Source organism: Crocodylus siamensis, chromosome 10 (genome assembly GCF_052110815.1).
Source record: "Crocodylus siamensis isolate JL-2025a chromosome 10, ASM5211081v1, whole genome shotgun sequence".
In the NCBI taxonomy this organism is placed as follows: Eukaryota; Metazoa; Chordata; order Crocodylia; family Crocodylidae; genus Crocodylus; species Crocodylus siamensis.
In genome coordinates this window covers 61,342,268-61,357,273 of record NC_143404.1, presented here as the reverse complement: position 1 = coordinate 61,357,273, position 15,006 = coordinate 61,342,268, and the positions used below count along the sequence as shown (strand labels likewise).

General features: G+C 43.3%; 1 protein-coding gene and 1 long non-coding RNA gene across 8 annotated transcripts in view; one reads left to right on the top strand and one right to left on the bottom strand.

The window, feature by feature from the left end:
* LOC149856695 (uncharacterized) overlaps positions 1-15,006 on the bottom strand; it is a 279,751-nt gene that overhangs the window by 1,684 nt on the left and 263,061 nt on the right. For 2 of the 3 annotated variants that reach the window (XR_016438378.1, XR_016438383.1), the window contains one exon: positions 10,669-10,785. This is a non-coding gene — a long non-coding RNA (uncharacterized LOC149856695). The remainder of the gene's footprint in view (positions 1-10,668; positions 10,786-15,006) is intronic. The other variant, XR_016438382.1, reaches the window with a different exon arrangement.
* The window catches only part of NFATC2 (nuclear factor of activated T cells 2), a 125,183-nt gene that overhangs the window by 84,743 nt on the left and 25,434 nt on the right, over positions 1-15,006 (top strand). The window lies entirely within an intron of this gene.

Here is a 15,006-nt window from a genome sequence, read left to right as displayed (position 1 = left end):
GTGAGTTAGAAACAAAATTCCAGGCTTCTGTCTGAAAGCCTAAATCATCATGGTATTGAGGATTATAGGACAAATGAGAGATCAGCTGAACTCTCTGCGAATGCTAGTATTAATTATAAAGTATTACACACAATTTGGGCTACGAGAGTCTGTTCACATAAGTATTCCCACTGTATCTCCACTGTATGTTTTCTTTACTAAGAAGTAGCACTTGGAGTAGCTGCAATCTCCTTTAGGACCTTAGCGAAACACATGATTCCAAAATGTTCAGGATTCAAGCTGAAAAACCACTTTGTTTGTGCTTGGGGAAAAGTGACTCAGAATATAACAAAAGCCATATTTTGCTAACTAGAAAGTTTATTTTTGTACTTTATAGTATTAAAAGAAACCAAACCCACAGGCTTATGGAGGCTTTACCCACAAATCCATTTATCTGATTGGCTCTCCTGAGACTATGAAAGATTATGGATCTTGCTGTGATTTTTAGCAGGTAGTTAGGCGATCACTCCCAGAGTTGCAGGCTGGATGGCTGTATTGTGCTAAAGCCAACTGGTTTTTACATACTAGCTGCTACAACAGCTGATGTTCTGGTGTCTCTTGCTTTCTTTTCCTTTTTCCTCCCCCCTCACTAGTTTCCTCCTTCTAGTACTTTATGCTCTTCATCATGCTCCAGATTTCTGCTGACAAGCCAATTTCCTCCTCCCCCACTGTCCCCTGTTCTGTAACTGGGTCCTTTCCTTCCTTTTCTGGGTTTAGGTCCTTTGCTCATGTGATTAATTCAGAGGCTTGCGATTTAGGGGACTGAGAGTCTATTTTCAGCTCTCCCATGAACTTCCTGAGTGATCTTGGGTAAGATCAGCCCTTCTCTCTTCCATGGGAGGTGACAACCACTGCTTCACAGGGGCTGTGATGTCCCCTAGTGTCTGAATACCCTTGGAAGAGATCAGAGAACAGTTATTTTTATGATGATTTTCTTTTATTTTCCCAAGCCCGTTTGCCGTCTTCCTGCTAAAAGGTTCTCTACATTGTCTCACCATAGCTGTTCTAATCCCCAGTTTGCTGTTTAAAACCAGGCCTTTCTGAGATAAATATATTTGTATCTGCAAAATCCTACCACTGACACACAACATTAGAGACCTATTCTATCTCATCCCTCTTTTCCTCCTTTTAAAGGACAATTGCTTCCCCCATCACTACCCCCTTAACACCTTGAAACAGTGGGTAATGCCTACACTGCAGTGAAAAGTGAGAAGGCAGGTTATGCTGACATGCTCAAATTAGCTTTGAATTATCTGTCTTGGGCATAACCAGCTGTAGAGTTGGGGTAGCCTGGAGCTGAGTGCAGCCAAGCTGTGTGAGCACTTGCCAGCTTCTCAGACTTCTTTTGAAGTCTGCACTGAGCCTTAGACAGACTCAGCGAGAGCAAAGGTGGGAGAAACTTGGGAGAGCACCTACATGTTAGATAATCTGTTTAGGCCAAGTGGTACTGATATCCCAGTCTGAGAACAGGGAGGTTTTCCTCAAGGATTAGCCACGTCACATATTTTTAAGTCATGAGACAACTATGTCATCGTATTTCAAAAAACTCTCTCTCACATGGTACATCTGAATGGGTTTTAGTGCATCTAGTGCATGGGGTTGAGGAAAGAGGTAGGTAGTTCATTCATCCATAGATAAGTGGAAATGTTTGAGAGCAAAGTAATTTATTTTACAAAAGGCTTTCATTTGCATCTGACGTTTCACTAGAAGTGGAGTCATAATCCATGCATTACAGTGAAATTTCCATTAAAAAAATCTAGGATTTTAATTTCAGCAGGTCTTCCTGCACACTGCAGTAAGTATTGCCTGGTAAGGCAGTGCTGGGGTATGTCTTCCACAACACTGATTTTTTTGTAAGAAAACTGAAGTGCTCTGTATTATCTCACTGCAGAATGAAACTAGAGACTGAAACCGCCATAGGTTTTTTCAAAAATGGAATTCATTTTTCTGGCTTTTTGTCTCTTACTGATGAGCCAGATTGTACCTATCCGGCATAGGCCTGCCCTGGGAACTAGGGTGAGCAACGTATCTCAGAAGGACCCAGAGCCAGCAGACAGGACAGAGCAGTGTCTGCGATGCCCATGAGCTGGGACTGTAACTGTTGCGGTGAATGACCCGTACCATTGTTCCACTTTTATTGGAGTGAGCTACATACAGCAAGTGCAGGGACTCACTTGCAGCCTACGCTGCTGTAGTGCAGGCCAGGATCTGCTCTGCCACTCTGAAAGCCCCTGTGGGTGTAGGGGGGTTACACTGGTTTTTTGGGGGGGGAGTGGGAGTAGAGCTAAATTAAACGTATGTGAAGCAAAGAAACCAGGGGGTATCCACAGGTATTGGCAGGACACGCGGTTCCTCTAACTCAGTGGTTCTCAACCTCTTTAGACTCGAGGCATCCCTCAAAAAATGCCAGCTCTTTGTTTTCACTCATTTTATGACCTCAGAAAATATTAGAGTGGTTCTTCTGTTGCCAAGAACTGAGAGAGACCACAACAGGGCAGAATGGTGTTAAGAGTTTCTTATTTGAAAACTTGTGAATCACACGTGCACACACTGCTAACATTGTACAGTAATCTGTGGCACCCTTGAAAGGAAATAAAGGCTCCTGGTTTGAGAATCACTGCTCTAACTTATTCCAGTTGGTGCAGCCTTTGTGGAACTGGATGTGTGTACATGAAATGGGGGCCCTAAATTGAAGCGGTGGGTTTTAAAAAACACTGCTTCAGTTTAGAGCTGATTAAACCCCCGTGTCGTGCACACACCTTACCTGCCTCTCTGGCGGGGATGGGAGGGCGAGCTGCTGGCAAACGGAGAAGACCCTTGGCTGCGTGGGGGCTGGTGCTTTCTTCCACTGCAGAGGCGCCCCCGCACAGGTGGCACCTGCCTGCAGGCACCAGGCTCGGCGGGCCCTGGGGGGGCGCCGCAGCCGTGGAGGGAAGCACTAGCTCCCCGTGCAGCTCAGGCAGGCAGGCAGGTTCGGGGGTGGGGGGAAGGAAGATCAGGCTCGCTGCTTTTCTTGGGCAGAACCTGCTTTCCCAGGCTGCTGCCAGGCTGCCTGCAGGGCTTTCTGCAGAGCCATGGAGCTGCATGGAGCCCGGTGCTCTGCTCCATGGGGGTAGGGGCCCAGCAATCTAAAACTCCTTTTGCTCCTCGAAGGAGTTTTAGTTTGCTGGGACCCAAATCATTTAAGCTGCATTACGCTGCCGAATTTCCTACAGCGGCTGGAATTAACGTGCAGTATACCACCAAGGTGTGCAAACACTGACGCCATTGAAGTGGTGCAACAGCATTTAGCCCGTTTTAAAGTGTCATGCACGCATGTCTCCCGTTTCGTTTACACACAGCCTTTTTCATTAAGCCTTGATTGTCAGAGTAAGTTGAGTCTTAGCTCTGCTTTCTCCAGCCCCTTGTGCTGAGAGTGAAGTAGTAGGTGGTATAAAACAACCACCTATATCAGCTTTACATCAGTGGGGGATTCCCCTGTGCTGGGGAGAAAGCTGAGCTCTATTGTGAGGGTGGCTTTATGTCCTCTTTATGTTGCTGGACAAACACAAAGGACTCATCTGAGCCAAAAATCTTGCCCTCCAACAGGCTATAGAGCAGGCATCAGTCTTTGTTTGTGCTGCATTTCTGTTGTCTTTAGGTTGCACTGAAAAAGGTTGCTTTTTCTCAAGTTTCAGTTTGGGTTATGCTCTCTCTTCTACATGTGAAAGTTCAGTAAAACTGTGAAGGAACATTGTTGTCTAGGGAAGAAAAAAAATGGAATTTTCTCTTTCCATTTCCTTGCACTTTAGAAAGGAGTGAATTTGTATGTTGCAGGGCTGTGGCTTGATTAGAGGAACAATTTGCATCAAAAAAGCCATTTTCTGTTTTTAATTAGAGCTCCTTTTCATAGAAGGTGTGGTCACTTCTGTGCAAGCAGCAGTAAACTTAAGTGTAGAGAATATGCATTTTCCAAACAGTTTTGCTCAAAACCTAAACCAAACTATGCATTCATCACCCTGGTTCCTCAGTCTATAACTCTCATTACTCAGCATTTCTTTACTTGATCATTCTTGTGATCTCTGCTCCACATTTTCAGTAGGGGCCACATATTTAATTATATTATTGCTTATTTACATTGCAGTAGTTCCCAAGCACTCCAAGTATGGACCAGAGAATAATCACAGTGAGCATTGTAAAGGTGGTCCCTTCTTCCAAAACACTCGGAAGTCTATTGTAAGGAAGTGGAAACAATATAATATGGGAGAGAAGTGTCCTGTATTCTGCTTTCAGCTCTGCCAGGTTTCAGGCTCTGTACCTCAGTTTATTCTGATGCAAAAAAAAGTTCATTCTAATAGTTATCCTGGCTCACTAGGGGTGCTGGAAGGTTTAGTTAATTGATGTTAACAAAACACACATGTTAAAAAAAGTGCTGCATGCCTGTTAAGTGCCAGGTGGTGGTGTTATCATGGATGACGTACACTAGAGTTTTGAGCTCACTTCTAGAAATCGATCTCTAGTCAAAAATAAAATCAAAACAAGCCCCAAAGCAGCCTCTTTTGAAAGCTGTTTCCCCAACAGCATTTCTGAGTGCTGTCCTATCACAAAAAAAAGTGCCACCAAAAGAAAACTGTAATAAATAAAAAAAAAAAAAATAAAGTAAAAGCCAGCCATCCAAAATCATCAGTGGAGGAAGGAAGAAAATGAATCAAGTGATTAAAAACATAGTTCCACTGGCACCTCTTTGTTCTCCAGTTCAGGAATCTTTAATTGGTGCAGTACAATGCCCACAGGCAAGTTTGTTACAAAGCATTTCCTGTTCAAAAGAACATGCAGACTCCATTAAGAGAGCAAGAGCACACTGAGAACTGACAGTGCAGTAGGGGTATAGATGCGTTCTCTGTGTTTGTGGCCTCCGTGGGCAGGGTCTGAGAACTGGTGTACCAAGAAAAAAAGAAAAATCAGTTATGCGCTACTGGAAGATGACATTGTCATTTGGAGACTAAACCAGTGGGCTGTTATCAACACTGAAGAGTTAGTTTCCAGATGGCATCAAACAATTTTCAGTGATAATTTTGAAATGCTGTCAAAGAGTTGAAAAAAAGAATGTGTTCATGCAGTTGGGAATTGAAAGCTTCAAAACCACAATAAAGCCCATTTCCAGACTTGCTGTCCACTTACTCCACACTCATCACATTCCATAGACAGTCTGAATCACAGAGAGCAGACGGCTCCTATAAAGAAGACCGTAGACATCCATGTGTTGGAAGACTTCTGCCAAACTAGACCTTACATTTACTTTTACTCATTCAATCCACATATAACTCCCACTTTCCAATTAAAGGGATACCATCAAGAACCTCTCGTATTTGCATTCTGGTGTCACTTTTCATCCAAGTCAGAGAAGCACTAAGGAAGCAAGCCTACCCCTCCTCCTGCCATGTAAAGATACAGGCAAGGATAATTTCTCCCATGATGCAGATTGATCAGCTGAGGCACAGAGCTGTCAAGTGTTACATCCATGGCCATACAAGAAGTCACTGGCAAAGGTGAAAGTAGAAAGAGTCTTAATCCCAACCCACAGTGCTACCCACTACCCTAGAGGTCAGCCACCTAGAGCCCACAGGACAGATCGGATTTGGAGCCACTAGATCCCGTCTGTGGAGCTAGGGGGCTTCCATGGTGCTCTGGCAGTGAACACCATGGAGGGGCTTCACTCGGGGCAGTGGAGAAAAGTGGGAGCAGCACCAAAGTCAAGCGCCAGGTCCAAAGTGCCAACCCACCTCGGACTTGAGCTGGGTTGTTCCAGCCCACTGCTCAAAAATGTTGCCAACCACTACACTAGCCACATTACATCCTAGCAGTTAGAGATGTGTATGTGTAATATTGTAAAAAAAAAAAAAAAAAAGGAAAGATTTCCTCCCGCCTAGAGAGGTTGCTGGGCTGTTTGTTCAAGAAAAGTTTTTAATTAAACCAAAGCTGTCACCATTTTGGAATTGAAATGTTTCACTAAGGGCCAAATTTGTATATAGAAGGAACCAGAGATTCATACCCAAGAAATGCATGCCGGACAGCCTTGCAGCTACTCTAATTGCTTGGGCATCAAATGCATCACTTTGGATGTGCCCACATCATGTTCTCTGCACCATTTATATACCACATAAACCCTTATTAAGGAACCTGAAGGCATGGATTACACTTAGTACTACTTGTTCCAAGTATGACTTTTTTTTTTTTTTATCATAGCTCTTACAGGAAAAGCCCTTCTGGAGATGCTTGAATTGATATAATCAGTTTGAGTAACAGCATAAGCTAGCTCAGTATAAGCACTTCTATACAAATATAGTTGTGTCTACACTATCAAGGTGTTACCAGTTTAAACTGATTAAACTGACAAAGCTGTTCAGTATTGGCAAGACCTGAACGATGCACAGGATTTTAACATTGGCAAAGATTACCTGAACTTTCCCCACAATTCTGCCCTATAGATTTAAGCCTCTGTCTCTTAAAAAAAAATGATCCTAATGGCCACTAACTTACTACAAGGTTTGCAGTCCCCTATATACCATTTTATGGAAAAAAATTTCATCTTCCTTATGAACTCCTGTACATGCTGCTTGTATGTATGTAATTGTTCCTCCAATTTATCCAGTTCTTTCTACATTGAAATCCATGCTTTGTATTTTTAATGTGGGTATCACTCATTCAACAGTTGCTAGCCTGTGTTTTACTGATAGCTCAGCACTGTTGCTAATGTGTGATGTTATTGGCAGTGCTGTGATATTTGAGATGTTTTTAAAGCCCCAACACCTGCAGTCAGGTGAATACAGGAGAATACCAGTTTCCATTTACAAAAAATTAAATTTCAGGTGTGATCTGCTTTTTAAGGGGCAACATTTTAACATGCAAATCCCAGCATTTCAAAAACCAGGAGGGAAGTAAAAAAAATAACCCAGTTTTTATTTTTCTTAAAATTGAGTAAATTTTAATTGCCAGTCTGGGATCTGACTCATGAATTTTGTATGCTTGGATTGGCAATGCTGCTCCTCACTGTTTCATTCTTTATGAATTGTTAATGCTGAAACTGTGCAAAAAGGGGAAAGGGTAAGTTTTTTATTTCTCCCCTTAAATTGCTATTGGAGAATACGTCTGAGGATTCCACTCCTATCACAAAACCCAGTGAAAAGGCAGCATGAGTTATTTCCTAAACACAGCACTGAAAGCTTGAGAGCAGCTGTAGAGAGTTCTGCTGCTTTCAGAAATTTAGACAGCATCTGCAGATTTCTTTAACTATTGTGAAATAAAATGTCTGGCAAGAACAACCAACTTCAAGATATACAACCTGTTTATGGCCAAACCAATGGCTAGTTATAAAATTTTCTACTATACAAAACTTTCTTGAGCAAAAATTCTGAACATTATTCACACAGATTAAAATTATTCCGTTAACATCAAGTAGTGCCAGTGACCCACAGATGGTCAGTAAGACTTTCTCATTGTTAATTTTATAATTTTGGGGTACATGGGTTTTTTCTTATATTAATAAAGCCCTGAACATACCAAATTTAACAAATAGTTTGCTTTTTTACCTTACATTCTTACTGTTTCATATAAAAATTTATGTTAAGTTTGTCCCTGACCATTCTGTAAAGGAAGGGGAGGGGGGGCAGAAACCGATGATTTATCATTTGAATTTTCCATCCATTCGTAAGTTAACCTTCTTGGCTAGGGACAGGCATTACAAATAAACTGGTATAAGTGATCAGAAACTGGTTTACACCTGTAGCAGAACAGCTGTTCAGTGTACATAAACTAGTTTGAAAACAGCTGAAACCTGTTTGTGATAAACCTAGTTGAATGTAGTATCAGACTTAACTGATTTGGCTCAAACTGTTTTATGTAATGTCTGTCCTGGACCCCTTGCTGGTTTAAGTTAAATCAGACTCCCCCAGCATCCCGGCATGCTCTCTGGGCTGGGCGGGGCTCTCTGCTTCACAGCACGGCTATCCCCTCCCCTTCACTCCCTGGCTGGAGCTCAGCACAGACTTGCAGGCACAGCAGGCTGGCTGTAGTGCTGGCTCCCCCCACTCACTACATAAGCAAAGATCCCTTCCTCCTCTCTGCCACAGCGGGGACCGTAGCCAGCATGTAGTATGCCAGCTAATGCCGAAAGGTGTTTATGTGTGTGTCTCTCTCCAATTTCACTGGAAAAGGCAGACAGAACAATGACCACTTAGGACTTTTGGAGCTAATCAACAGGCCAGCCAGTATCCTGTTTAAGAAGTTTGAAGAAATGTGGACAGAAGCTATTGTTTTGCTGATCAGGTGATAAAGACTGTTATCAGCACCCTGGCTGGCTTGCTTGCCTGTCAGTTTGCTGCCGACAGTATGACGAAGCAGGGAGGGAGATTGAAAAGTTCAGTGTCATCAACAGATGCATGCACTGCACACCCCATCCCTCAGAGTGCTAGCCTGCAGCTGGGGGCTGGCAACACTCCTGCCCCTTGAGTAGCCAGAAGGTAAAAGCCTGGGACTGTGCAGGCAGACATCCCTAGTGAGACAGTCCTGCAGGCCTGGCCATGCTCCCCTCAGCTCAGCTGCCTTTAGAAGGGAAGGGAGGGTTGCTCTAGCGCCCCCCGGCTTCTAGCCTGAGCTACTGCAAGCACATGCCTGAATGTCCTCAGTCTACAGAGAATGTCTGTCCAGTTTTTAACGAGTTCAGCCTAGGCAGATTAGACTAACCTGCAGAGATTGAATCAATTCAGGCTCAGTCTTTTTTAATGTCTGTCTCTAGCCCTTAAGAGAATAGTGAGAACCATTTTTCTGCCCATAGAAGCTGGTATGGACTAACACTCCCATTTTATAGAGAAGCTTACTCACCAGTTCCAAGACACTTTTATGCTCTAATTTGGATACTGCTTGTTCCTAGAGGGGCTTTAAAACAAGACTGAACAAGCATACAAAAAGAAATGCCATAGGGAACAAGTCTGCATTGGCTGGGGGAAGGCACTGGATGACTTAATAGACCTTTTCCAGCCCTGACTTCTGTGATTTAAATTATAAGCAGCACATCTCAAGCCATTGCTGATGGGGGACAGAAGAGAATTACTGAGCATAACTGAAGTGCCTTCCCTGCACATTTGCTTCTCAGGAATCAGTAGCAGGCACTTGACTTTCATGCTCTCTCTTTCTCTCATTTTAATGTGTTAATTATGGGCTAACAAAAAACAGACAGGAGGATGTAAAAGATAACCTAAAATTCATGAATAGTGGGGGCAAGTGTGAATGAAACACTCCAAATCCCCTATGTCAGTTTTACAAGTGCTGAAATCTAGGCAGGCATCCCACTGAGAATGGCACTAATATATCCTATCTCTAGAAGGGGTCTGAACAAGAGCCCTAGACCCAAACACTTCTAGCTTTGAGGATATTCTAAACCAAACCAAATTCTTCAGCATGGGCTCACCTCTAATGCATCTTCTTGTCTCTGTGTCTCATTAAATCACTGCCCCTCTGGAATGAAACGTCCAGTGATCAGATAACAATGACTTTGAAGCCCCAGGCGCTGGGCTAGGTTTTAACCAATGGGTGGGTTACATTAGCTGGAAAAGGACCAGATTTCCAGCTGGTGCAGATCACCATAGATCTGTTCAAGTCTATGTCATAAAGACGTCATTATCTACACAGATTCATAGTCTCCTTCTCCCAGTAAAAGCCCCTTGCTCCATCCAGCTACATCTTCTTAAGCCGGCCTTGAAAGCATAGGCCAAATTCTGCCTTCAGCTACTTGCAAAAAAACTCCATAGGGTGAAGCCCAGCCCTAAAAAAGCGCAAGACTTGTGTAACTGACTTCCATCAGGATTTCAGGTGTGGACTGTAAAGTGAGTTATACGTTGTCGATCAGCGCAGGATTTTCCCCTAGAAATAACGTATTGGGATAGCATGTTCTTTCTGAAGCTGGCATGTATTATTTGCAAGAGTGCAGGCCTGTCTGTGTATGTTGGTGCAAAAAAACCAGTGGTTTGCATAGGCAATAGCATTTTTCATGTTGAAACTATAGGAGCAAATGAGGAAGTGTTGTGCATTTAAAGTTGTGTATTTAATGGACCTGGGAAGCTGGGTGAAATCCCAGTGGAAGACTCAAGTGGCATAAACGTTAATGCTATACCTATGACAACCTAAATCCACTTACAACACTTCACTTTTGATTACTTATGCATTAGCATAATCTTTACCAGAGGGTGAGAAAAATTAGGAGGAGTGTGAGATTGTATTTATTCTTTCTGATAATTTCTGCCAGGGGAATCTAGTCAAAGATTCCCCAAATGTGGCATGATTTGGTTTGGCTTCTTTTTTTATTTTTTAATGATAAAATGACTTCATCATCTATGAATGAATCAAGTCAAATGTAGGACAAACAGTGAGGCACATGAATGACTCTTACAACATTTGCAATGTCTCGCTTGGTGCTGGTTTATTTAGGTGGTTTCTAAGCTGCTTTGGGAAGAGAGAGAATGACTAACTGAAGGGGGAGACACTGTAGAAATATGGGAGCCAGTGGCAGAAAAGCTGCCGTATTCAAACCTCCCTGGGTTAAAAATCTGGCCATTATGAGCAATATAAGGTTAGGTATTTTGCAAAAAAACCCACTTTAGCAGACTCACTAGCCACAGTGTTACAGGCAGTTGGATACCACTCCATATGTCTCAGACTAATGATAGATTTGTGCCTCTGATGACATTTGGATACCTCTCCTTTGGTGAAGTCCTGTAGGAAGACAGGAAGAAGAGAGTCTATGTTAATTAAATCTCACACCAAGCTAAACCTTTCAAATCTAGATGGCCTAAATTACACGCAAAATGTTTACATACATACTCGCTCAGCCCGCTGCTGCATTTTTACTAGGGGTGCTCAATACCCTAGCGCATGGGCCAGATCCAGCCCTCAGTGCTGTGTCGTTTGGCCCACAGGGCTCTGTAAGGGTCCTGATTTGTCAGGCTATGGGGGAGCAGTGGCAGCATTAATTGCCGATCCTCTGCTGCCAAATTCCTGGGCCAGTGGGAGCCCTGCAGACCAAAAACGGCCCTGTGCATCAGATCAGGCCAGCACGTGGCCGGAACCAGGCATACAGGCCTGGGCTTGATTCAGGGAACAGAACTGCATCCACAGAACAACCACCCACGTTTGGAAAATTTGGCCCCAGCATTTATGTAAGTAGATCATCCTTAGACTTGAACTCACATCCTTGTGACACTAGGAACATTCTCCAGGCAGTTCTTGGGTAAAGAAAGAGTTTTATAAAAATATTGTTATGTAAGCTACAGTGTGCAAAAGTTTAGGTCTTGTCTTGAAATAATATCCAGACATTGGCACTATATCCCTTTAAGCATAAGTGAGACCAGTAAGTGAGGAATGAGCGAACTGATGTGTATGTGGCCTGAACTTTCACATACATACAAGCTAAATGGGAAAGAAAGTCTTAGGTGCTATTTGTCTCCTGTATTTATTTTTTCCATTCATTTTCTCTGCACTTTCCGTGTCATGTATCTGCAGTTTCTGAGGGTGGTGATGCCATGTTCTCATTAGAAAGACTTTCCCATGACCAGCTAAGCATATCAGAGGATCCTTTAACAACTGCCTGTTAGGGGATGTCCATCTTAGCATTTGATGTATTAATGCAGTCAAATATGATATTTGCAAAGCAGGAATAGGACAGATCCTGCCCTAAGCAGGCGTGGGGGGTTACATGATAACCTCCAGCCCTACTTTTCTATGAGCCTATGAATGCAGCCCCATTATGAAGAATGGTCCTTTACCAGGTTTCAAAGAAAGACTGCTTACAGCATTTGGGCAGGGGATTTTTAGGGGGTTAGGGAGTGGAAGATGTTGGGGCTTGCCTGGATCCAGTTCTCTAAGCCCTGTTTGTCATTAAAGAAAACATCATCGCTATTTAAAAACCACTGGTGAGCATGACTCTGAGCTGAAAGGCCCAAGGAGGGTTCCCCTGTGTGTTGCATTCCATTACGGTTCCTATTCTTGCTGCATTCAGAGAAAGTGCCCTGGCCGTGCGAATAATCAGGCCTTTAATCACAGCTAGACCATAATATTTACTAGTATTTCAACAATATTGTGGTGAATAAAATGAGACACTCATTTCCTCTTATGCATGCAACGAGAGATACATGCAGTAGATGCCTGGTTTATTACAGGAAGCTCATGTTGCCGCGCACAGACACTTTGCACACAGACTTGCTCAGTTTAATGGGGAGGATCTGAAGCCAGGGAGCAGGAATGGTTGCCCAAAACAAACCTCTCCTCTCAGTCCCTGCCCTGTGCACCGTATGCAGACCGAAACATTTCAAGAGGTTTTTCTTAAAGATGAAGGCTGCTTTCTGCTGAAAGGCCAATGCAGCAGTTATCCGGGGAGTCCCTGTCTGTGGCACCCAGACAAAAATGTTTTGGCAGGCCAGCGAGTGAGGAACTTAATTTGCTTGTCTTCAGAAAACAGTATGCGCCGTAGTGCCTGGATAGATCGAATTTGTTATGATAGCAAAACCAGTTCTATGGAAACCATTGTGAAGCCCTGGAGTGCGACTGCCCAGGAGAGTTGGGGAAAGCCGGTTTTGTTTGTTGTGTTTGGCATCGCTTTGCTCTGGATGAAGATGGTCTAATTTTGTGGGGGGGGGACCCAAGAGAGCATTCCTTTTTTTCCATAAAAGAGAGCCTGCCAAGCTGGCATGACTGTCCTCTTCTTTCCAGCTGCTCCTTTCCAAACACACTGTGCCTCCTAAAGATAGTCTTTACAGTGGCCGGGGCTGGTGGAAAACATGAAGCTTGCACGGATTAGCACAGGAATTCATTTGGGCTGACAAACTGGGTTTCCCTCTATAAACAGCAGTAGTGTTTTCATCCTCTGGACTGCAACAGCAAACTTCACATCCCCTTTCTCCTCCTCCTCCCCTGATAGGCTTGCCTTGAGATTAGCTATGCTACAAGGTCCTCCTTCTGAGAGATGGAAAACAACATGAAATCAATGAGGCATTTTTTAACTGTCCCTGTTCTCAGAGGGGTTTACCAACCCCTTCCCCCCTCCCCCCCCCCCCCCCCCAGTCCATTAAATAAAGCTTGGAGGCGGGTTAGTTTATTTTTATTTCCAGGTAAAAGAGAAATTAAAATAATCCTTTCATCACTGAGTTAGGGCTCTTCTAAGCAGCCTGCACCCTAGATTTCTGTAATGACTTGATTTGTCTTCAGTCAGGATGTGCTATGTAGCAGGAAGCAATCATTACAAGTCCTGTGAAAATATTTTGGGGGGAAGCATTTTACCTTGTTTCTTCCTATGGGTGGCCGAGGTGAGGTACAGGATGCTTGGCCATTCTTTCCTCTGCCACTCATGGCCAAAACATATTCATGATAGCAGGGACTGAAAGCAAGTCCTTAAAAATGCAAGCAGCCCTGTGTATTGCTTTTATAGAATAGGGGTTGGTTTCTGTAACCCTTTGCAGACCTGGCCCTGAACAGACAGTAGGATGTTAGCTAATTAGATGGGGTTTTGGTTGTAGCCATGTTGGTCTAAGGACATAGGCAGGAAAGGTTCTTTGCGTAGATGTATCTTTTATTAAACCAAGTGAGAGTTTCCCTATGCCTGAAGAAGGGTACTTGTTCAGGCAAAAGCTTGCAAAGAACTGTGTCCCAACTACTCAGCTGGTCTAATAAAAGATAGCACATCTAACCGAAGACCTTGCCTGGCTAAGTAGATGTACATCTGAACAATTTTATCCAACCTTCCTTATATGTTTCCTTTTCCCCTGCACCACAAAGCCTAGATGAGTCCACTATAAAACCCCCTTTTCCCTGTGAACATCTCCCTTACCTTCCACAACTCTGCCTCCCATCTGCCACAGTTGATATTTTGATTAAATTTTCCTGGCTTTTGAGGAATATAATCCTTAAGGCTTGCTTCACTGCTGTATACATGGCACGCATACATGTGCCAATAATACAATCAAACCACCTGCCATCACTGTTTGCATTAATATTTCAATTCAGGAAAAGGTTACTTGTGAATGCAATCACATTCATTAACTGTGCAAGAAAGAGACAAAATGCACTGCCAAAATTTGGCCTTGTGAGTTCAGCCATTAGATGGGGGAATCATATAAGGAATGAAATCTTTTATTTCTTGTCCCTTAATTTGCTTAACTACCCGGAGGCAAGGATTTCTTAGGGTGATGATATATTTCATTGGACCAATAAGGTAGCTGGGATAAGGTTAGGAAAAATGTCATGCGTTCAAAAGCTTGTCTAGCCTTACCACAGCTATATAGTTGGTCCAGTAAAAGATATCACCCTGAGAAATCCTTTCCTTTCACATAATTTCTGGACCATCATGGCTACAACCTCACTCTTATGCTATCCTGATTACCCAAAATATATTTTCCGTGGCCTGGGCCCTGGATGTCATTTGTCTCTGCAAGCACTTGTCTCTGCTGCGCCACAGTGCCTTTCCCTTTCGCAAGCGTTCTGGTAGTGCTTGCAATGTCCATGCATGCAATGAAGCACGGGCCTTGCCAATAAAAGAAGCTAATGTTTGGGGTTGCACTGTACCCTTCACCAAATCATTCAGTTTGTGTATCCCATCTAAGTTTTATGATCAGGGGAGTGAGTGAACACATTCTAGCTTGAGTTTCCTTTACCTAATTTTTTATCTTTTCTGAAAATTATACTTGAAAGTAGAGTGTCATCTCCCCAGCTGTTGATGGTCACCTATATCACTTAGAAATGGATGTCTGTCCATCCTGTAGGCTCCAGTGTTTGGTTTTGTTCCTATCAGAGAGTACATTTTATTATCTGGTGCTGTTTATAAAGTCCAAAGCAAAGAGATTTATATCACTTGTCTTGGGAGATAATCCTTTGGCATAATGGATGTCATGGAGTTCTTTCCTGGTACCCTCTACTTCTGACTTTGCACAGTTAACAAAGCTGGCC